Source organism: Lissotriton helveticus, chromosome 7 (genome assembly GCF_964261635.1).
Source record: "Lissotriton helveticus chromosome 7, aLisHel1.1, whole genome shotgun sequence".
NCBI classification, from domain to species: Eukaryota; Metazoa; Chordata; class Amphibia; order Caudata; family Salamandridae; genus Lissotriton; species Lissotriton helveticus.
Genome location: NC_136068.1, coordinates 649,060,358 through 649,083,437, shown reverse-complemented (window position 1 = coordinate 649,083,437; position 23,080 = coordinate 649,060,358). Strand labels below are relative to the sequence as shown.

Sequence of the window (23,080 nt, the reverse complement as noted above, 5' to 3'; positions counted from 1 at the left end):
CCCCCTTTGTCTGCTGGTTTTAGGATTATGGATTGATCGTTTTTTAGATTAGTAAGAGCCCTTCGTTCTTCTAAGGTGATGTTATATTGAATGTATTTGCGCTCCTTCTTCATATCCTCTATCCATACTAGGTATGGATAATATCCCCATCTTTAACCTATCGCAATATGTGCTATCTTCCTCTGAGATATCCCTACTCAGTAAAGGACTCTTCTTAAACTATTCTTTTTAGGAAAGGAGGAATACACACAAGATTCAGTCACAAATTTACGACCACCCTCAACATTCTATCCCACGAATGGTATGATGCCCCCTGAGCTATTGGCTTTTGAAAGAGTGGTACTAAACTTGATAGAGGATAAGAAGAAGGGGCGCAAGTACATTCCATATAACATCACCCTAGAAGAACGATCAGCTAACTATAACTCGCGCACCTGCAATGCACTGCTCATGATGTCACATATTACATCATTCATGACATGGTCTGTGACATCACAGATGACAACTCAAATAACATCACTGATGACATCAGTGATGACATCATCAAGTGACTGTGTGGTTCTGTAAAGTTTAAATATGTTTTATATATATACTCCAAGGTGTATGGAAGAATGAGTGGGTGTATAAGTGTCTGGATGGAGGATTTTATAGGCACGTGACTGACTGTGTAAGTGAGTGATTAAGTGTGTCTTACTTAATGCATGGGTTAGTGACTAAACTGTGTGAATGTCTGTATCAGTCTGTCTGTTGTTGTGCAAGCTGCTGTATGGGTTGGGCAGTAGCTACATGAATGTCTGTATAGGTTATTGATTGGTTGTCTGAGTATTTCTTGGGGAGATTGAGTGTGTGTGTGGGTGTATGGGAGGTGTGTGACTCACTGCATAGGTGTGTGAGTGGTTGATTCACTGGGTGTATGGGTACAAGAGTACATGTGAAAGCAGTTGTATGTGTTTGTGAGTGTGTGTATGGGTATGCTGGTGAGTGAAGGTATGTCTCAGTGGTACATGTCCAAGTAACTACATATAAAAAAGGCAGTATATGTAAGAGTTGAAGTATATAAATGACTCTACATGATAGTCAGTGATTGTTAGGCTGGATGTAGGGATGAGTGTGTACTTGTATCGCTGATTATATGAGAGAGTATGTATGCATTAGTATCTGTATGAATACGTGAGGTGGTGTGTGTATAATTGCATAGGTGAGTAAATGGGAGTGTGATTGACTCTTAGCATGACTGACTTGATGTGTGAGTTACTGCACGGATGAATGCTGGTGTGTGAGTGTCTGTATAGGTGTAGTAGTGCATATGATAGTGTTGTAATGATGAGAGACTGGATGTATGAGTGATTTTAAGGATGAATGAATGGATGTGTGTGTGTGTGTAGACTTAGGAATCAGTGAGTGCATATCTAGTAACTGGTATTGGTGTGTCAGTGATTTAGAAAATGGTAGTCTGTATTTTACAGTGGGTGCATCAAAGGTTATATTAGAGTGTGATGAGGTGCATCGGATTTTCACATGGATGATGTCATCAGTGATGTAATTTGAGATTTAATCAGTGATGTCATCAGTGATGTCACTGACCTTGTCATGAATGATGTAATATGTGACGTCATGAGCAGTGCATTGCGGGTGCACTAGTTATAGTTAGCTGAACTAACTATAACTGCCGAATTTCAATGGTTTTGTAAGAGTAAAATGTCCAGCTAACTATTACGTCCCTGAAACCAATGTTTTTTTCAGTGAATTTGTAAGTGTTTTTAAATGCTAATTTCTAACTTTAACGTACCTGAAACCTATGTTTTTTTTCAGTGAATTTCAATGTTTTTTCAAATGCTAATTTCTAACTATGACAACACAATTAAGTCCCCTTGAATCCTGAAGGTCCCTGGTGGCCAAGTAGTCCACCAGGTACATTGAGTAAGCGCCACAGACCTGCGTTTCAGAGAAGTGTTCTGAGGCTACGCCCCTGTTTGCACCACGCTGCAAATGCAGCTTCTGGTGCACTGAAGCTCAGAGGATGAAGTCCACTTGTGTCTTGAGGTCCTCAGGACACATGAGGACCACATTGCCCCACCAGCAGTGCACCAGAAGCCTCATTTGCAGAGTAGTGTAAAAAGGGGCATGGCCTCGGGCCACCTCTCTGCAACACATTACGAATCCGGAGAAATTGTTCAGATCTCCAAGACTACAAGAAAGAAGCACGGAATCACACAGAAAAACTAAAACAGTAAGTTATTTATCTCATCAAATGCCCCTGCAACTTGATCTATGTAGGCATGACAAGTCGGAAGGTGAAGATTCGCATTATCGATCAGAGGAGCACAATCAGACATGCCATCACAGCCACCAGACTAACAGCACACTACAAGGAAAAACAACATAAAGATACAGATATATGGTGGACAGTGATTGAGAAGGTCAAGGGGAGCGGCAACCTGCAGATAAGACTCCTGGACAGAGAACAACGCTGGGTCTACCGTTTAAAAACCCATGAGGATGGCCTGAACGATGGTATCCTGTGGACCCAGCTCAGTAAATAAAACAATAGTCGACTCCTTATTCTACATCAAGCAAGGGTCCCAATCTTCCATCATACAGAGACCATACAGACCAGTGAAAGCATAGCCCACCTTTGAATACTTTAGGCTTACACATCACTCATGTGGCTAGCACCCAGCAGAAGATGAAACCCACACGTGTTATATATTAACACCAGTGATAGAGAGTTATTGAGCTCCTCTCACGTGTATATGGAGATCCTACTTTTTTCCTAGCATGCTTTACCCAGTCACAGTAGTTTTCCTTTAAACACTCCCGATATCCCTGTGATCCGTGTTTCGCCCTCGGGCTTTTGGTAAAAAAAAAGTCAGATACATTTATTCCAACTTCTGCCTACATATTAGGTTAAAAACTTCTGACATTTCCAACAACAATATTTCGTTCTCCCTCAAAACATTCACGTTTTTTATATTTTTTTGTCATATAGCAAAATGTAAACAGGCACCCATGGTCCTTTATTAACACATCTCAATGTAGGCTATGACTGGATACTGGTAGAATTACCATATGTTAAACATCGCTCCAGTTGCAAGGCGCAGGTTTGTCTTGGCCTCCCGATGACGCTCTAAACGTCACCACGCCCTTTTACCATGCCAATATCATAGTTTGTTTACCCTAGCACTCCCTCTAGACCTTGAACTACTACCCCTCAAGAACTACAAATCCCAAACCCGCCAACCAATGCCCAGTGTCCCACATGTCAGATCGCGCTGACGTAATTTCCGGTCCAAGCAACGAGGACGGTACACTGGCACTCCGGTTCCCGCGCTACTCTTGGCTTTATATTCTCCTGACTTTGTTATCACAATGCGAAAGCCGAGGACCGGGTCCATACTAGGTTTGATGAGCGGGGTGAGATCTTTGAAACAAGTAAGTGGATAAAGACGACACGCTGACACTTAGAGTGTTCCCTCTACGCTAGTTAACTGTACATAGTCCTTCCTCGCTGGCATGAACTCAGAGAGTTTCGTTTTCTCCTCCCACTAACAATTCCACCTGGACCTTGACTCGTTGGTCACTTCAGGACCACACGCAGCATCTACCGGTCCTGTGTGATACCTACAGCCTCCCCTAATTGGGTAAGGTCAGTGCGTATGAGGTAGAGTGTATGTGATAGCTGGAAATGTGATGTGTGTATATACAAAAGAATATATATATTTTTTAATATTATTGGCACAAAGTTGAGAGGTATGAATGCTGTTTTCTGCACTTAGAGACTGGCACCTGGTGCAGGCACCCTGATATATATGGTGACTAACACGAAGTTAGTGTTAGCATGTGAATAAAATCGCCACTTCACGACTACTTGTCACATAGAAACAGTATGTTGCAGAAGTAGAGATGAGTGGCACAAGAGGGAATGAGACTGATGACACTGTCATGCACAGAAACTTTGGCATTCTAACATGTCTGGTCTCCGCCAAGTACCCAATTTGGACTAAGCATTACAGCAATTCTGTGTGTACTGTTGTCTGTCCTTGTACTTTTATTTTCACAGATGGAGGATAACAGATAACACAATCGTTGTCTGTCATACACCGACGAGGAGCAGCTAATCTGCCCTCTCTTCACAGATAGGATAGGGACTTCCCATCCCTACAATCCTCACAGAGGGGGTATTTTCCTTGCCCTGAAGAAAGTCCAGGCCCTTTATGGCCCCCAGGACTGAAACTTGTCAGCACCAGGGTCTTAGGACCATAAAACTCCTACGAACCCGTTTTTATAGATTTTTTATTAACCCAGACAGACCCAAAAATAGAGGGAAACCAGGGGTCTGCCTGAGGTTTTTTAATCTTTAACCCCCGATCTTCATTTATCTAAAGAGCTCCCAACACTGTGGTTGAGCCCACCCTGACTTTTAGGAGTCGGGGTGACCCGATGATGAAGCATGACACCACTAGGGTGTATGAGGGTATTTAAAACAAAAAGTGTTTCTCCCCCACATTCATGGTTGAGTTAAGTACAACCTTTCACTAGAAAGGCCCACCTTCCTCCCCTCTTTTTTCACACCCCTCTTCCCTCCATTTTGTATTCCTTCTCCCATAAAGTGAGTTAGCCTACACCACTGACCATGTGTTGGTCCATTGGGGTACTTTTTTTGTGACAGGATCTCCTTTCCCCACCAGCAGTGCACCAGAAGCAGAGTTTGCATAGTGGTATAAAAAGGGGTATGGCCTCAGAGCACATCTCTGCAACACAGCCCTGTGGCATTTACAAGAGGTACCTGCTGGACTAGTTGTCCCCAAGGGACCCTCAGGATTGAAGGTGAATTAATCCCCCAACTTAAAACGCGCCACAGGGCATGTTTGCACTGTGGTGCAGGGAGGGGGCGGGGCTTGATATCACTAGGGGGCGTTTATTGGAGGTAACAAGGACCCTTAGTAATAAAGGGGACTTAATCCTCCAACATAATGTGAGCCACATGGCGAGTTTGCACACTTGTCAAATCAGGCCAAACCCCTTCCCTTCACCACTGTACAAATGCGCCCCCTGGTGCATTGTAAATTGGGGGAATAAATCCCCTTGAGTCCTGAGGGTCCCTGGAGTCCAACTAGCCCACAAGGGACCTCCACTAAGCGCCACAGAGCTGCATTGCAGAGAGGTGTAAAAAGGGGCATACTTCGGACCACCTCTCTGCAAGGCTGGCCTGTGGCGCATACTGGAGGTATCTAGTGGGCTAGTTGGCCCCCAGGGACCCCCAGTATTGAAGGGGAACTAATTCCCCAGCTTAAAATGTGTGCAGGATGCGTTTGCAGAGTGTTGCTGGGAGGGGCGGGGCCTCCGGCACAATGCTGGTATTTTTTTTCTTTCTTTTTTAGAAGGGGGGCTGTGTGGCCCCCCTTCTTTTTCCAATTTTTGGCTCTGGGGACCCCATCCCTCAGGGCCTGATGCCTTAAAAAAACAAAAGTATCTGAACGAGAAGGGGGCCGCATGGGCCCCCCCTCCCATGTCCAATTCCGACCCCGGGGACCACATCCCTGGGGCATGGCCACATACATTACATTTTTAAGGAGGGGGCTGGGTGGCCTCCCTCCTGAGGCCTCTATTGACCCTGGGCACCCCATGCCCCGGCAGGCCTTAATTGAAAAAAAATTGGGTGGGATGGGCCACGTGGCCCCCACCCCGGGCCACTTCTAGCCCTAAGGATCGCATCCCTCGGGCTCACCCATACTGTTGGGAGAGACCCAATGCCCCCACGGTCCCGCCGGCTCCCAGCGTCCTGCGGGAGCCGGCATTGCTTTTCCACATGGGGAGCTCCTGACATGCAGCTCCTTGTGTTGAAAACCAATCTGCTTTGGATTTTGGAAGAGAAAGTAGGTTTCGCTGCTCTCGCTTCCAAAATCCAAAGCAGTGTTTGCAATGGCTGGGCGGCCCACGTCCCTTTCTGAAAATAGCCCCAGAGTGTTGGTGGTCCCCAGGGCTCGGAAGTCCATAATGGACCACCATTATACGTTTTTAGTACCCTGGGGAGGTGGTGGTCCCTAGGTCATATGGGGGACTCAAGACCCCCACACAGGTTTAATAATTTTTTTAAATAGAAGCCCCACTGATGACGTCTCAAATTTTTTTACAAGGGGGGCTGAGTGGCCTCCCTTTTTTAAAACAATTTGGGGGCCCTGGGGACCCCATCCCACAGGGCCTTACCCCTTTTTGTAAAAAAAATTAAAAATTGGCAATGGGGCCGCACGGCCCACTCCAGAGGCCAATTTTGCCCCCAGGGACCCCATCCCCTGGGGCATGGCCACATGTGTGAATCATTTGTAAAAGAAGGAGAGCGGCGTGGCCCCTTCCTGAGGCCATATGTGGCCCCGGAGACCCCATCTCCCGGGGCTGTGCCTCTTTATTTTTTAATTTTTTATATATTTTAATCAGGGAGGGGGGCCGCGTTGCTCCCCTCCGGGGCCACTTCAGGGCCCGGGGACCCCATCCCCCAGAGCCGTCCATTTCCATTTTGGACCATGGGGGAGCCACAATGCACCCACAGTCCCGCCAGCATTGCTTTTCCACATGGGTAGCTGCAGAAGAATCTTAAAACGTTCCGGTTACTATTATTCATGGTCTTAAAGTGCCTCGCAGCCAGATAAGCAGAATTCTTGTAAGTGATAGCCTGCATAAGTTTGAATACCTGCTTCTTAGCCCAATGCTGTGTGCTGCCATCATATTTCTTCTCACAAAGACACAACAAACAGAATATCACAAATTCAGAATTGCTGTTGAGCAGTTTAGTGATCATGTTCGTCTTTCCGACTCCCGGGACTTCATAATCTCTTACTTTGCTGCTATATTTCCATGCCTTACATCGGGTACACGGAAAGAACCCTGTCAAGGGGCTCCTAAAAAAATCTGTTGTAATATGGCCAATGCCACTCTACAAGACATTACTTTGTGTAGCATTAAACTATTGGGCTGAGTCACAGAAGCATTTATAAGTATGGAAAGAAGTACTATAGGACTATAGAAATATATGAAGAAGGTAGTACCATAGTATAGACATATATTTTTATTATTTATATATTATATATATTTACATACATAAAGTAGTGATCTATATATTTATATATATTTTTCCTCTTAGTAGTACTATAGTAATTACCTCTAAATACCCCTGTGAATCGACACAAAATGTCTAACTGTCTATTAGTAAAAGGGCAAAGAGGGCTCCGTCCTTTGTATTTGTATTCATAGTATGTGAAGATTCCTTAAATAATCCCATTTTAAGGGGCTTATTTACAAGCCCCTTGCACCACTTTTGCGTCACTTTTAACATGGGAAAAGTGACGCAAAAGTGGCGCAAGGGGCTTGTAAATCTGCCCCTAAATGTTCTGAGGCCAATTCACATTGTTAAGTACGAGTACATAAAAAGTGCCTAAGAGAGCACTAATGACTTTGTGGCTAGACCCCAAATCTTGGAATGACAGGTCCCTTTGCCCATCAGATTGGACTTGGAACCTGGACTGCACGTGAGTTATGGGAAAGTTATGTGAAACTGTGTGATCTTCTTGCTCTTTCTGGAGCTCAACAAATAATGCATCCTCTTTATTCCAGCCGTAGAAGCATTCCAGGGAGGAGAACCATGGTCAACCAGAGCTTTTCTCAGCATTATTATTTTTAGAATGGGCTGTCAAACATTCTTGCCAAGGTAGTTCCTAACAATTTGCATATTGATGGTTTATGTCACTTTGTGTACTAAGTGCAACATTCAACACCATAAACTCAATGCTGTTTCCTATAATAAGTTAATGTCGATCCATAGTCTTTACTTGTTTCCTTGAGCTGAGGCCAGTGCCTTCAAAGCTACCTTCGTCTGAGTAATCTATATTATTTTTCATTTTCTAAAGGAAAGACCTACATAAAAATACATCAATATATTCCATAGTTATCAGAATAACGGCGCAAGAGACAAAAGAATCTATTTGTTATATCTTTTGGTATATGTTTTGCAATCAAATAAGCCTTATTCAATTTATATAAATCATAAAAGCACTTTTGGTATATATATATATATTATTGTGGTATTGAGGTATCCACCTTAAGATATTGTTTATGCTTGAGTGATACCGTGGCGATGGAACCTTGAGTAGCAGAAGGATAGGGCTTGTGAGCAGTTGATGCAGGGCAGCTAATGTGGATGGATGGGACCCTTTGAACTTGGAATAAACTTCACATTTCCTTCTCAACTGGAATCCTCCATTATTAAGACTTATCTTTTTTTACACTGGCGATGAGGGACGGATCAAATTCCAGCATCTTACACAAGGTTCAGGTCTCAACATCGTTACAATCCCTCTCTTTGCATCATCCATTGGATTTACAGATTTCTAGGCTAGCAGACGTCTGCTTTCGAAAACCACAAACGCCCACACTGGATAACATCAGCTGCCGGATAACATCAGATGTCTACACTTGAAAACATCTAATGTGAGTTCTTGGACTTTGGTACTTTACTTTCCATTTATTTGGCATCACTTACTTCTCCTATCTAGTGGGACTGTTCCCAGGGCGCACTGTGCATATTGCATTGTGTTTGCAGGATTGGGAGCACTCGACATTATAAAAGGGCGTGGGGGGTAACAGCGCATGCTCATCCCTGGTCTGATTAACGTTGTGGTCTGTACATCCTTCTTGTAACCTGTGATTTGTGGCACTTCCTAGTCATATTGCCAGACAAAATACATAAACCGATTGTACCACTGCAGTTTATATCTCAGCTCAGTACTCCAAAGAGTTCACGCCTAGGTTTTGACATAATTCAACCGAAAATGCCACTCACGCCTTAGAAATATATACAAGGAATGGACCAATAGTTGGACATTGTTCGCAGAAGATAGTGAACCACAGCAGATGACACTGCTTGTCTTAATCCTACATTTTATTATCACTTTGACTTTGTTAATATTTACTTTTCGATGAAGAGGCTTACATACCACTAGGGTAAACATGTGCTTCTTCTGGCATTTGAATCCTTCAACTAAATTCTTTAAAAAAAAGAAGAGAAAAACAGGGCAGGCGTCCAGGATTGGCATGGAGAATCTCTGGTCTAATCCGGAGGCCACGTGCCAAGTCATCTCGAGGCGAACCCTGGCAGAGACCATAAAACAACATAACCTACAAGAAGCTCTCCGATCAGCCAGGCCCTCTAGTCTCACGGATAGCTTTCTAGACTTTAAGAATGTCTATAGCTTTGAGAAGGAACTAGACACTATAGAACCGGTTTTAGCAAAGAAACTGTATTTACAGTTCAGATACGGTACACTACCCCTGCACTCTCACAAAGATAAATGGAAAATGGGTCCAGTCCGCCCTTGCCCAGGTTGTGAGGATCCAAATGAGTCCCTAATGCACGTGATTTTGTTCTGTCCTGCTTATTCCGCTAGCAGGAAGAAATGGATTATACAGCTATGTGTGAACCTAGGAGTTAGGAACTACTTAGAGTTTTTTAGAATTTTAAAATCTGACACTAATACATTAATAGTTACAGCTATTGCTAAATTTTTGTTTTCCATGTGGTTAACTAGACGGAGATTGATTCGGTAGCAACAAGGTACCCTGATTGTAGTTAGACAACACGTCTCAGTAAAACTTGGGCTTCCATTGTGTTCTAAAATATATATATATTTTTTTTTATCTGTGCATATATAAATTATTGTCTTAGTATTTTAATTGTTACTCCATAAACCATATGTTAACATATTGACTGTATATATGTAATGAGATGTAACTTGTGTATTAGCTTATTGTTTAAAATGTATTCTTTTTCTGTTGTACTTTTATGGTTCATAAACAAACCCAAATAAAGTTTAAATGATGATGATGATGAAGAGAAAAACACATTAGCACGTACCTGTAGGTTTAGCGCTTTGTTTGGGTTCACAGGCACAAATTGTTAACTTTTAAAAAAAAGAATATGTTGGATAATACTATTGACAACCTGTGACCGATGCTGGTTTACAGAAATGATCAAGATTTGATAACACTTGTTGAGCTTGGAAAAGGATTTACTCTTACCACTGATAGGAGTTGCAAGGTAAACTCCTGCAAAGCACAGCTTTGCCTACGCAATTAAAACAGCAATGCGATAACGTTTCCCTGTAAACATAGACTATTTCAAATGGCTAATATGAAATATATATTTCATAATGCACATTCAGCCTCAAGGGTTTACAAGACACACTTTTGGGGTCTAATGTATAGAAACATATTTTTATACAAAGCGCTATCTCTTTTCCTTGCCATTTAATAATGCAATGCCTTCAAACTGTAGGCCAGCCACAGCACAATGGTGCTCCCTGAAGCACTGTGGCGAAAATCCACTGAGCTGTCTAAATATGTCCTTTAACATCCACACAATGCGTTCCATTTCTGCACCAACTTACATTGGCACTACAGTTTAGAGACAGAACACACACCGTGGGGCACTGAACAGTAGTTTTGCTATGGACAGAGTCGTAGTACTATCACAAGTAGTGTTCATAAAAGGTAAAACATCCACGGTTTCCATGCAGAAAAGGTGGATTTGCCTCATTCATGTAAAGTCAACCACTGATTATTGCAATCAGCCACATTCCAGACCATTGCTTCAGGCAGAAACTAACCTTATGCAATCAGCCTTGGTATTACCATATAAAGAACAATTCAGTGAGTACAAAATCATTCCAAGACTTTTGAATGTTTTTGGGATTCATCATTGAGGTGTTTCAAAAGTCCTCCAGCACAGCAATGATTTTGCTTGCCTGCTGCTTTCTGCCACTGCATAAAGGTTGTCAAAGTTATTGCCCATTCAAAGGCAGCATGGTTTATCTACTGTTACTTCAGTTACTTCAGTTTTAAGCTCTGCAGTATCATCTCAGAGCCCTTATTCCTTGCTCTGAGGCATCTGTTTGCACAATGAATTCTTGGGAGAAGTCAGGGGTCTTGAGTGCGACTATATCAAGGGGGCAACAAGGGTGCCATTGACCTTGACAAATCACCAGTAGTAGCCAGTGAGGCCTGGGAAGGCTCTCACCTCTATCTGGGTCTTGTTGGGTTCCCAAGCCAGAATGGTTTCAATCCTTGCCCGAAGGGGCTGCACTTTGCACCATCCCACTACAAGTCCCAACAAAACAATTATCCCAGCCCTATATAGTATTTACTGGCCTTGACAGGCAGGCTTGCCCTCTGCAGAAGCACTTCTCTGAAGTGGCACAAATGGTCATCCCAGCTAGAACTGGTTAGGCAGCACTGAAGTTCTCAAACCCAGCCAGAACCTCGTTGACCAACCTCTGGTACGGGCAGGGGTGATTTCCAACCCAAAGGGAATAACCCTTCTGGAGCCGAGAATGCAGATCTCTCGTGTGCCCCTAAGGTCAAGGCAATCTACAGGTACCCAGAGATTAAGACAAGCATGCTGAAAAACATGGCAGTTCCCAACTGGTCTATGAGCTCATCAGCTCAGGGGATGAGGTGTGCATCAGTCTTAGTGACTATATTGAGCCCCAGGTAATCCACACACAACCTAAGATCTGTGGTGGCACCTGGAGGGGCAGACATAATGCCACCACCCTTAGGCTGGCCCAATAAATGTTGGAGGGATCAAAACCCCTAACTCCAGCATCTTTGAGACCTCCTCCTTAATGCTGGCTCTCACCTTGTCTGACAACTGGTAGATTATACTCTTCACTGCTGTGCTGTCCCCTGTATCAATATAATGGGTGTACCATGTAGTGAGTCCTGGGGTAAAAGAAAATAAAGAGGCAAACTGCACCATCAACTGGTGGCAGTCTCCCTGTTGTTGTAGAGTCAGTGTAGGGGAGAAACTGACACCCTCTACTGGCTCATCCTGCTCCTTGCAAGAAAGGCGGTCAGGAAGCAGTTCAATCTCCTCTTCCTTCCCATCATCCATGACCAGTAGTATGATTAACTCAGACCTCTCCAAGAGGGGTTTGAGGCAATTGATATGCAAAACTCTTCTAGGGTTCTTTGAAGTTTTTAGGTCCACCAGGCAGGTGACCGCACTCTTGCTCTCTTTCACCTCATAGGGCACAGACCAATGTTCTCACAGGGCCCTGGTCTCCACAGGCCCCATCACCCACACTTTTTGGCCAGGCTGAAACTCGACTAGATTGGCCGTCTGGTGATACCGCTGTTTCATGACCAACAGTGTGACTTCTAGGTTAACTTTTGTTTACTTTCAGAAGTAAGGAGGGCCAGAATGCAGCTGACCTCATCCTAAGGACCTTGGTGGGAGGTTGCTTCCACCCCTCCTTGACCTGACTGAGTGGTTCTCCTACCTGACACCCATAAAGGAGCTAAAAGGGGCTGAAGTCAACACCCATTGGAGGCATCTCCCATTACGTAAACAATAAGCATGGTAAGAAGATGTCCCACTGCCGCCTCAAGAGTTCTGACAGGCCGATGATTATGCCCTTAACGTGTATTGTCGAACCTCTCAAAAAAGTAATTTTTTGAGGTAGGTAAGGAGGGGAGACCTTGTAGGGTATTCCACACTCCTTGCATGTGGCCCTGATGTATGCCAACATGAAGTTAGTGGCACGATCTGGCACCACCTCCTTGGGGAACATCATACAGGTAAAAATACCCATCAGTGCCATGGCCACTGCCGGTGAAGTCGCTTACTTTAGGGGGATAGCCTCTATGTACTGGGTAACATGGTCCACCAAGAGCAGGATGAACCTGTTCCCCATGGCTGTCTTGGGGTCCGGAGGCCCAACAATGGCAGTGCCCAGCCTTTCAAAGGGGTGCCAACAACAGGAAATGGTTGTAAGGGGGCCCTGCACTTCTTTCCTGATGTGCCACTGGCCTGGTAGACAGGACAGGACCTGCAGAACGTATCTGAGTCCTTTTTCATTTGAAGCCACTAAAAGTGGGTGAAAAGCCTGTCAATGGACTTGTCTTACCCCAAATGACCTGCCTGGGGTAAAAAAATGATCCTAAGCCAGTAGGAAGGTCATGTAGCACTGGAAGGCCACCAATGCACATGTTGGCCAAGGCTTAGCAGCCTTAGGTTCGCTATACAGGAGATTAATAAACCAGTACATTATGTGATCACCAGAGGTGTTTATAACACAGGGAAGTGGACACGCACAGCCTGTGTTCGTAGAAGGTTAATGAAGTTGGTTAAGTGTTGCCTGCAATTAGGGCTTCACAGTCTGAACCAAACAGTGTTGTGAATTAGAACAAAAAAGAATGCAGCCCCTGAATAGGGGTTGTCCCCCGATGCACAGCGTAAGGAAACAAATGAATGTTTTAATCCAGATTCAAGTTAATCAAAAGTTTGAAGCAAACAGTCCATCATCAAAGTCGTTTTTACTGACCACTTCCATTCAATGATCAATTATCTTCATGGTGTACTGCTATTCGCAAATTGTGTTTCTAATGTCTCTTAGTTACATCTCCAGGTTACATCAATGATCCCAATGCATTTCGGGCATTATTGTTGCCCTTCGTCATGGGATGAATCTACAAACATAAAAGATAATCACGGGATCTTAGTAGGAAGCATCTAAGTCTATCAAGTGATTATATTCAGGTAATATCAAGCTCCGTGGTGGATCTGATGTCGATATACTTTGCATTTTTGTATTCCTAGTTCTTGAACTAATGTGCATTTATTGTTACTCACCTTTGGGTAACCATTCACCTAATCAACCCTTGTTGATATTGTTTATCTGATTGCATGTATGATTTATCCGACATTTATTATTTATTTACCCTCTGTCTGGTATTTATTACTACATCTTGCACATAGAACACCCAGCACATAATACATCAGCTTGATACTTCACGTTTCCACCATTCCAAGATGGCGTCCGCGCTACCTCGGGCGGAATAAGTCCATTTTCTATGCTGCTCACACCGTTTACTAACTTAACCCGTCACGCGAGCGCCATTAATTCACTAGTAACAACTTTCAGCAGACGGCAGTACCACAAAATTTAGCTCGGGACGAACTTGACACTTCGTGAGCTCCTACCCTGTAAGTACCGCATTCGCGGATTTTAATTCTCGTGGACACATACAAGTTACGAACAACCACGTTGACCTTATGCTTTGTATTTCACTTGCTTTACAGCCGGTTGCGTTTCTAGCGATTCATCGACCATGTGAGAACCCTTTTCATTATTATCTTACCAAACACACCACGGAGCATTTTTTCAACTATATGCATAGCGGACTCACTTTCACAGTGCCAGCGCTATGGCACCTTTTTTATTGTTTACGGAACGTACAGCTTATTTCACAGGTTTACCTTAACCTAACTGTCACAGATCGTTTTTATCGAATTTCTACACACTCGTTCTTTCACTGATAATTATCATTCACCTATGTTGGAAGTTTAGACATTACCGACAGCACAACTAATTCACCTTGCTTCCCACTGTTATATTTCCCCACCGTTAATGTGCACTACTCGTTATCGACATTCATTATTTTTCAACGATGGCCGTTCAGCCCACATGAAGAGCACCATTTATTCACCTCAATCCTCACTGCATGGTTATACTTCTAGAAGATCCACCACGGAGCTTGACATTACCTGAATATAATCACTTGATAGACTCAGATGCTTTCTACTAAGATCCCGTTATTATCTTTTATGTTTGTAGATTTTTCCCCTGACGAAGGGCAACAATAATGCCCGAAATGCATTGGGATCATTGATGTAACCTGGAGATGTAAATAAGAGACATTAGAAACACAATTTGCGAATAGCAGTATTTATTTATTTATTCATTTGGAGAGTTTTATAAAGCGCGAACAAGATCCTATCGGATATCAGAGCGCTGTACAGACAATAAATGTTTACTTATACAGGAAACAGAAATATATAAAATTAAATGTACATAACATGTAGTAAAAAGCAGCATAGTTAGATTTAGCATCAATAAGTGTCTTGTAGTTGAGAGCGCGAAAACATCTCATTACAGGGATTCAGCAGACCCTAGTCATGTGTATTGGGCCATGAGGATGGATTTAACTTCCTTTTTGAAAGAATTAGAGGACGGGTTAAGTCTGGTTTCTGGGGGTAAGGCGTTCCAAATTCTCGGTGCCATCTCAGAGAAGGATCTGTTGTAAGTTTTTTTCTTCTGGAATTTTTGTGGTTTCAGAAGTAATTTTTCCGCATTTCTTGAGGATCTGGCCCCACCGGAGATCTAAGTTTCTGTGCCAAGTAACTTGGTGTCTTTTGATGTAGGGCTCTGTGTGTCATGCACGCAATTTTCAAATGAATTCTCACCTCAAGGGGTAGCTAGTTCAAGGATTGAAGGTCCGGGGAGATGTGGGAGCTGCATTTAGATCCAGGTATGAGTCTTACTGCGGCGTTGATAGAGGCTCTGAGAGGTGCAGTTGATGCTTTGGGTAGGCCACATAGGGAGACACAACCGTATTCCACTCTTGGAATAACCAGAGCTTGAACTGCCTGCTGAAAGTCATTATGTGGTAGGAAGGGTTTCAGTTTCCTTAAAGTGTTTATCTGGAAGTTAGCTCCCTTTGTAGCAATGCTGATATGTTTTTGCATGTTAAGGTTACTATCTAAAGTCATTCCAAGTGACTTCGCCGAGTCCACAATGGTAGGTTGTACGTTAAACGCCGTGATATGTTTGATCAAGTTTTGCATTTTCGGGATTTGGGCTGGCGGAGCTATTAGTAGGAATTCGGTCTTGAGGGCGTTCAATTTAAGATGATTTTCTGCCAGCCATGTTTGGGTATTCTTAAGAGCTGTGTTAAGTAATTTAATGTCCTCTAGGGTGTGTATCTTGAGGTATAGTTGTGTATCATCTGCGTGCATGTGATATTGCACGTTAGAGGATTGTAGAATTTCGGTGAGAGGTTCCAAGAAGAGATTAAACAGTGTTGGGGATAGAGCAGATCCTTGCGGTACACCCAGAGTTACTGGGACGGGCTTGGATAGGGTGTTATTGACTTTGAATTGTTGTGTCCGGTTTTGGAGAAAAGAAGTGAACCAGCTCAGCACTACACCAAATAGGCCCATTCTGTGTTTCAGGAGGTCTAGCAAGTTCGCGTGCTTGACCGTGTCAAAGGCCGAGGAGAGATCAAGTAGGAAGAGTAGGCAAGATCTATTTTGGTCGAGTATTTGCAGCGCATCATCGATGATGTGTGTCATGGCTGATTCTGTGCTATGGCCAGCACGGAAACCTGACTGGTGTTTGTTGAGAAGGTCAAAGTTGTCGATATGTTTCGTTAGCTGCAGGTGCACACATTTTTCCAGCAACTTGGCTACGGTAGGGATATTGGAGATAGGGCGATAGTTGTTTAGATCTGTGGGGTCCGCCGTGGGCTTCTTAAGAATGGGAGAGACCTGGCCCACTTTGAGGGTGTCTGGGATGCATCCTTGCTGAAGTGAACTGTTTATGATCTTGGACCAGAGAGGTAGAAGTAGTGGAGTAAGGGTTTTGACTGCATTTGCCGGAAGCGGGTCAGAAGAGTGGTTAGCTGAGTTCAAAGCACTGAGAATTTTGCCTAGAGCATCTTCGGAGTAATAGGAGAATGATGACCAATCTGCGTTATTTTTTGAGAATTGGCCAGGCGAAGGCCTGGGGGCAAGAGAGGTTAGTGTATTCGGTCTTGCGTATAAGGTTTGATCCTTTAGGAGGTCGTTCTTGATAGTGTCAGTCTTCAGGGTGAAGAAGGTGGAGAATTCTTCACAGTTTGGCTGCGAGTATTCAGAGTCTTGTGGTCGTTAGGGTGTATCCTTAGATTGGGTTTTTATCAGATCAAAGAGTTTTTTGGGACGGTTTCTTGCCTGGTCAAGTTGGAGGCTGAAAAAATCGGCTTTGGTGCGCTTGATCTTGCGGAAATATGTGTTCCTCTTTGTCCTAAGAGTCTTGAGGTGTGGAGTTCTGGACTTTTTTGGTTCCGTCCAGAGGTGTCAGGGACAACACCCGAAGACCCCGGAGTTCAACCTGTCTCGGTGCACAAACAAACAGAAACACGGGCTTCTCGATGGTGGCGTCAAAGACCAAAGGTTTATTACTGCAGGGACACAGAAGTCACAGAAACTGCACACGGGCAGTGTCTAGGAGCCTGTTCAATTTGTACAAAGAGGGTTGTTCCTTATATACTAAATATTCTGCTCGGGGCAAATTCTTTACATGTTACCACAGTTCTAAACATTCGTGTCTTAAACAATAAATATTTGGCGTTGCACAGGAATCGTCAACAGTATCTGATGTCAAAACATTACGAATGAGGGGTTCCCACTAGTCCATCATAATCCCATGTCAATTCTTCATTCAAGACCCGGACCGCCTCATCGTAAATTTCGTTACCTCCCCCTAATAAAGGCCCAGAAGGAAAGGAGCAGAGCCAGGTGTGGAAGATAGAAAGACAGGATAAGAGATGTTTGTGGGTCGTAAATGGGCACGGTTACCAGCTTCGGCCGCCTAATCATGATCAGGCCAACGAACACAAGAACCAGTATAGCAGGACTGGCCTCAGGCTGGGGAGGCAGCTCTTGCCGAGTCATGCTGCCACAGCGTTGCTGGCCTAAGGTGCACGTGTCACTCGCAAGGTGAATCGCCGGCCAAAGCCTACGTGTCCTTAAATGAAAAGAGGTCATTGTGTGTCCATTGACTATGTGAGGGCAAGGAATACAAAATGGCTTCCGTGTTCTAAAATGGATGCCATGGGTAGAACAGAAATGTGTTTGTAACTGGAGTGCTCTTGCTCGTAGCATAGCGAAAACACCAGGATATACTAAATGGATCATTTGCGGTCCACTGATACCAAAATTATGTATTTACGACAATGTTACAAACACGAGTAAAATCGTCACGGAACCTCAGAACCCTCCTTTTGCCCTTACATAGGCAATTACTCAGTCTATGTCAGAGTCAGAGTCTAATTCTATGCTCATTAGGTCAGTGACATGTTGTTGTATCATCATCCTGTCTCGTGCCTTTTCTCCTAATGCAGGTGGTTTTCTGAAACAGGTTGCAGCACAGAGACTACACAGAGCGGGACCACATTGGATAATAAGACAGCACGAGAACAGAAATACTAGGATGACACCAATGACCATCAGAACCTTCCATCCCCACGCTGATACCAGAGTCCAAAACCACTCCATGAAGGACCAGTTTCCCTTATCTACGTGTATAGAGTCGGAAATCTTGTGTAGCTTAGAGATTGCTTCATAGACTGTTGGAGCATTATTTGGAATAAAGACACAGCAGCTCGATTGGATCATTCTGCATACCCCACCTCGATCTGCAAGTATTACGTCTAGAACCATACGGTTCTGCAACGTCATGAGACGATCCGCCTGAAGCTCAGCTGTTAAGTTACTAAGGGCACCAGCAGTTTCTGTAATAGTAGATTCAACTACCCGTGTTAGTTGACGTAGATTTCTACTATTGGCCATAGGCCCCCAAAACGGAAGGAAACCTTTGAAAAAGTCTCCAGCTTCTTGACCAGCGGTATCTTCCTTGCTGAAGACACCTCTTGCTACTCTGGTCTTGTGATAATCTGAAGAAGCAGTGTATGTCGGAGGTAACAATCGAGCAATATAACACGAACCTGAGAAGTCAGCAGGCAGCCATGTATAAGCTCTGTCCTGACAGATGAAGTAGGTACCCCTAGCAGTCAGGAAGGCAGGGGAGGAGTTAGACGGAAATACGTAAGTCTCAACGCACTCACTCCTCCCTAGCTGAGCTCTCGGATTTCTCCCATTTCCTTGCAAACAGACTTGACCTCGGTGAGGCACGACCCAAACTGAAGTGGAGCTTTTACGCTTGCTTTCTCCCAAACTAAGGCGATACTCTGTAGAGTTCCAACTCAAATACACCCGTAATTCATCTCTAGGGTAAGATGGAGTATTATTGACGTCTTTAATCATATCAATAATTCCCTGGACTAAAGCTTTGTTGGCTGAGTTGTATTTAGTGGACCGTGGTGGACGCGGAGGATAGGTCTCAAGGGCATATGAAAAAATGGTCTGAAAGGCCTGAAATGATCCATTGTAGCTAAAAGGCAAGACTAAATAGGGAATGCCTTTATCCATAGTGTGAGGTATCAAGCCGCACACCCAGCAGTCTGTAGTATTAACTACCAGTTGGTGTTGATGCAAGAGCTGTACAAATGTATTGTTAATAAATTCTGAGCGTCGAGCTTGCTCGTGTTCAGGAAATGAGTGAAAAGAATGCATAGAAGAAACCGTAGAAGTAGTAGGATCAAGGGGAGGTACTGTAGTTACTGGCATAAAAATCAAATGTACACCAAAGATGATTCCACCCACCAACGTTATCAAAACGATTAAAAACGTAACTGCACATTGTATTAGAAAGCATTTGCTGTGAAGTATTCGGTACAGTCTATTTCTACGAACATAAATTACATTTTCTCGTTGCAGCTCAGGAAGCTCCATCTTCTACGACCGTTCGCGACCACTGATGATGTGTACGTAGATGAAAATGCCTCTATCAGCCCTGGGAGTTCCCAGAACTAACAGAAAGATCGACCTTGTGTCTGACCCCCGCAGATTCAACTAGGCACACAGCCACGACCCTACGGCTACCCAGACGGCAAGGCAATTTTAAAACAAAAAGAAACAATACAAAGTATTAGCAAACTTCCTGGCTGGAGGCAATGTATAGCAAATTCAAATCTGAAAATAGGCAGTTTCCTGCTTTATTTGTCCATATTGCGAGAACGTAAGTTGTATCTCAGTTTTGCAGGAGCTGTCTGATCTGGAAACAATGTATTTTCAGCTGACGTTGCAATGTTCACGTTCGCAGATGGCAAATGTTCTTTTGGTGCAGATGGCAAATGTTCAGGGTTCAAAAGAGCAGTTTCAGGAGGAGAGTCAGAATTTGGTGAATCCGTGATCAGTTCTGCATCGCTGAAAGGTATGAACCTGGGGATTTGTTCCGTTTCAGAGGCACCGATTCCTTTCTTTACCCAGTTGTCGTAAGGAAGTGGCAGAGGCACACGTTTAGCATGTGTCGTATGGATCCAGTTCTTCCTTCCGGCCACACGAATAGCAGTTCTCGTTGCTAGTAGGACTTGGAAAGGGCCAATGAATCTGGGCTGAAGATTTTTCGTTCTTGCAAAATTTCTAATGACCACCTGATCACCTGGTTTCAGCTGATGGCCTGGACTCTCCGGTGGCTTTGGCAATGCATCGAAAACCTGTTGGTGAATAAGACTCAATTTAGCAGTCAAGTCGAAAAGGTAATCAATTAACATTGGGTATTCCAGCTGCTTGAATTCTTTTGGTCTAGGTACCCCCCAAACATTTGCAGGACGACCAAAAACTATTTCATAAGGACTAAGCCCTACTCTAGAATGTACAGTTGCTCTTGTTGATAGTAAAGCCAAAGGCAATGCGTCTGGCCAGGACAAACCCGTGGATGCTTGTATCTTAGCAAGTTTCAGTTTAAGGGTGCCATTGTAACCCTCGACTAAACCCGCGGACTGGGGATGATTCGCACTATGAAACTTCTGTCTAATCCCTAGGCCGGCACACACACTCTGCATAACTTTCCCTACGAACTCACTTCCGTTATCTGACCATACAATCCGTGGCATTCCGTATCTGGGGAAGTATTCTTTAAGAAGAATTTTGGCAGTGGATAAGGCAGTATTGTCCTTTAGCGGGTATGCTTCGATCCATCTGGAGAAAGCACAAACTACCACTAGGACGTATTTCAGGTTATTACAACGATCCATGTGAATGAAGTCTAGCTGGATCACTTCAAAGGGGCAGGAAGGAGGAGCGAAGTGACCTGCAGGTGTGGGGATTCCCTTGCCAGGATTATGCATCAAGCATACCATACAATTTCTCACCACTCTCTCTGCACACTTACTAATCCCATCATTCTTCCAGACCGGAGCCAACATCTTACAAATCCCTTTAGAACTGATGTGCGCTGTTCCATGTGCCATCGTTACTACTGCAAGCACATACGCATCAGGCAACATCCAACGCTGTTGTTCCGACAAGTCAATCCAACACCCACTCGAGTCCAATTTACCCGTGCTCTCTCTCCATGCAAGCTTTTCCTCCTCAGTCGCCTCTTTCTGAATTTCCTTCACGCTTTCCACTGTGTCCTCACACATTCCAGACTCAGAAATCCATCTTGCAGACGTTGCAACATACATTCTACTCATCATATTTCTAGCTGTCTGTTTTGCAGTCTCATCAGCAAAAGCATTCCCACGACCAACATCATCCGTGATTGCTTTATGAGCACTGCATTTCACAATCGCAACTTCAGTCGGCAAGGTTAGAGATTCCAACAAGTCATTAACTAGCTGGCCATGTTGAATCTTAGTCCCATGGGACGTAATGAAACCTCTCTCTTTCCACAAACGGCCAAAACTATGGGCCACGCCGAACGCGTACTGACTATCTGTGAACACATTCACTCTCTTTCCCTTAGCTAAAACGCACGCTCTTGTTAGCGCGATCAATTCTGCAGCCTGGGCAGAATTCTGACTCACTCTTGCAGTCTCCACAATCGTACTCAAGGTCGTTACTGCATAAGCAGCAGTCACATCACCATTCTCCAATTTGAAGCAAGACCCATCAACATACAGCGTGCCATCTGGATCTGACAACGGAGTGTTTTTTAGATCAATTCGTCCTTTTGTTTCTTCCTCAGTTTTGAAATAACAGTCGTGTGGTTCGGAATCACTCGACTCTTGGCTAGTCGGCAACAATGTTGCTGGATTCAATACATTGCATCTTTTGATCTGAATATGACTAGCTAACAGTGTCAGTTCATAACCTGATAATCTAGCACTGGTAAGGTGTTGCGTCTTGGTTCGGTTCATGAGTGTATCCACAGCATGAGGAACCATAACTACTAGCATGTTGTTCATTACCAAACCAGCAGATTGTCGAATGGAAGCTGCAGCTGCGGCTGTAGCTCTCAAGCAACTAGGCAATGCTCTGGCTACCGGATCTAACGTTGATGAAAAATACGCACAAGGGCGTTGTTTATCACCAAATTTCTGCGTCAAAACACTCAATGCACAACCTTCTCTCTCGTGGACATAGAGCGTGAATGGCTTACTGTAGTCGGGTGTACCCAATACAGGAGCTGAACACAGTGCATTTCGCAATTCAGAAAAACTCTGCTGACATTCTGCAGACCATGGTACCGGACTCGGAACACCTTTCCCAGTCAAGGCTACCAATGGTTTTGCTAAAAGAGAAAAATTTGGGATCCATTGCCTACAATATGAGGTAATACCTAAAAAGGCACGTACTTCTCTCTGCGTGCTAGGAACATTCATCTGTGTAATTGCTTTTATTCTCTCTGGGGTCAACTTCCTTCCCTCCTTTGACAAGAGATGACCTAGGTAGGTCACTTCTTGGCAGCAGTATTGCATTTTTGAAGGTGACACCTTGTGATTCAAATCTGACAAGTGATGCAATAAAGAAATCGTAGCTGTTTTGCAAGTTTCCTTGTCATCAGCAGCCACCAGAAGATCATCGACATATTGTACTAAAGCAGAACCAAGAGGAAGTACGAAGGAATCTAACTGGCTTTTTAATGCTTGACTGTAAATGGATGGGCTTTCACAATAGCCTTGTGGAGCGCGTTTAAACCTAAAGCTTCGTCCTCCTAGAGAGAAACCGAAGATATCTCTGCTTTCTTCGGCTATCGGAATGCTGAAAAAGGCATTTTTCAAGTCGACAACCGAAAACCATGCTGCTGTAGCAGGAATCAACGTTAACAATGCAGTAATGTCTGAAACCACAGGAAACTGTGGAATCACAATTTTATTAATCTCTCTGAGATCAATTACAAACCTATATACTGGAGGTTTTGTAGGGTCAGTTCGTTTCAAAATAGGCAGTACAGGACTATTACAGACATTACCTCTAGTTTCTTCTATAACGTCTTTCTCAATCAGATCATGCACTATCAGTAGGAGCGCACGCTCACCTTCACTAGAGATTCTGTATTGTGGAATTCGTGGAAGTTTGACATTTGCTTTCAAAGTTACTACATAGGGTGGAATTTCCAATAGACCTACATCATTAGGACCA

General features: G+C 43.9%; 1 protein-coding gene across 3 annotated transcripts in view; it reads left to right on the top strand.

Annotated features, from left to right (window-relative positions):
- Positions 1–3,299: 3,299 nt before the first annotated feature.
- LOC144766949 (uncharacterized) overlaps positions 3,300–23,080 on the top strand; it is a 133,372-nt gene continuing 113,591 nt past the window's right edge. The window contains exons 1-2 of one of the 3 annotated variants that reach the window (XM_078650632.1): positions 3,300–3,432; positions 7,609–7,702. The gene's annotated coding sequence lies outside the window, so the exon portion shown is untranslated. Of the gene's footprint in view, positions 3,433–3,580; positions 3,642–7,608; positions 7,703–23,080 lie in introns of those variants that run through there. The other 2 variants (XM_078650631.1, XM_078650633.1) reach the window with 2 other exon arrangements.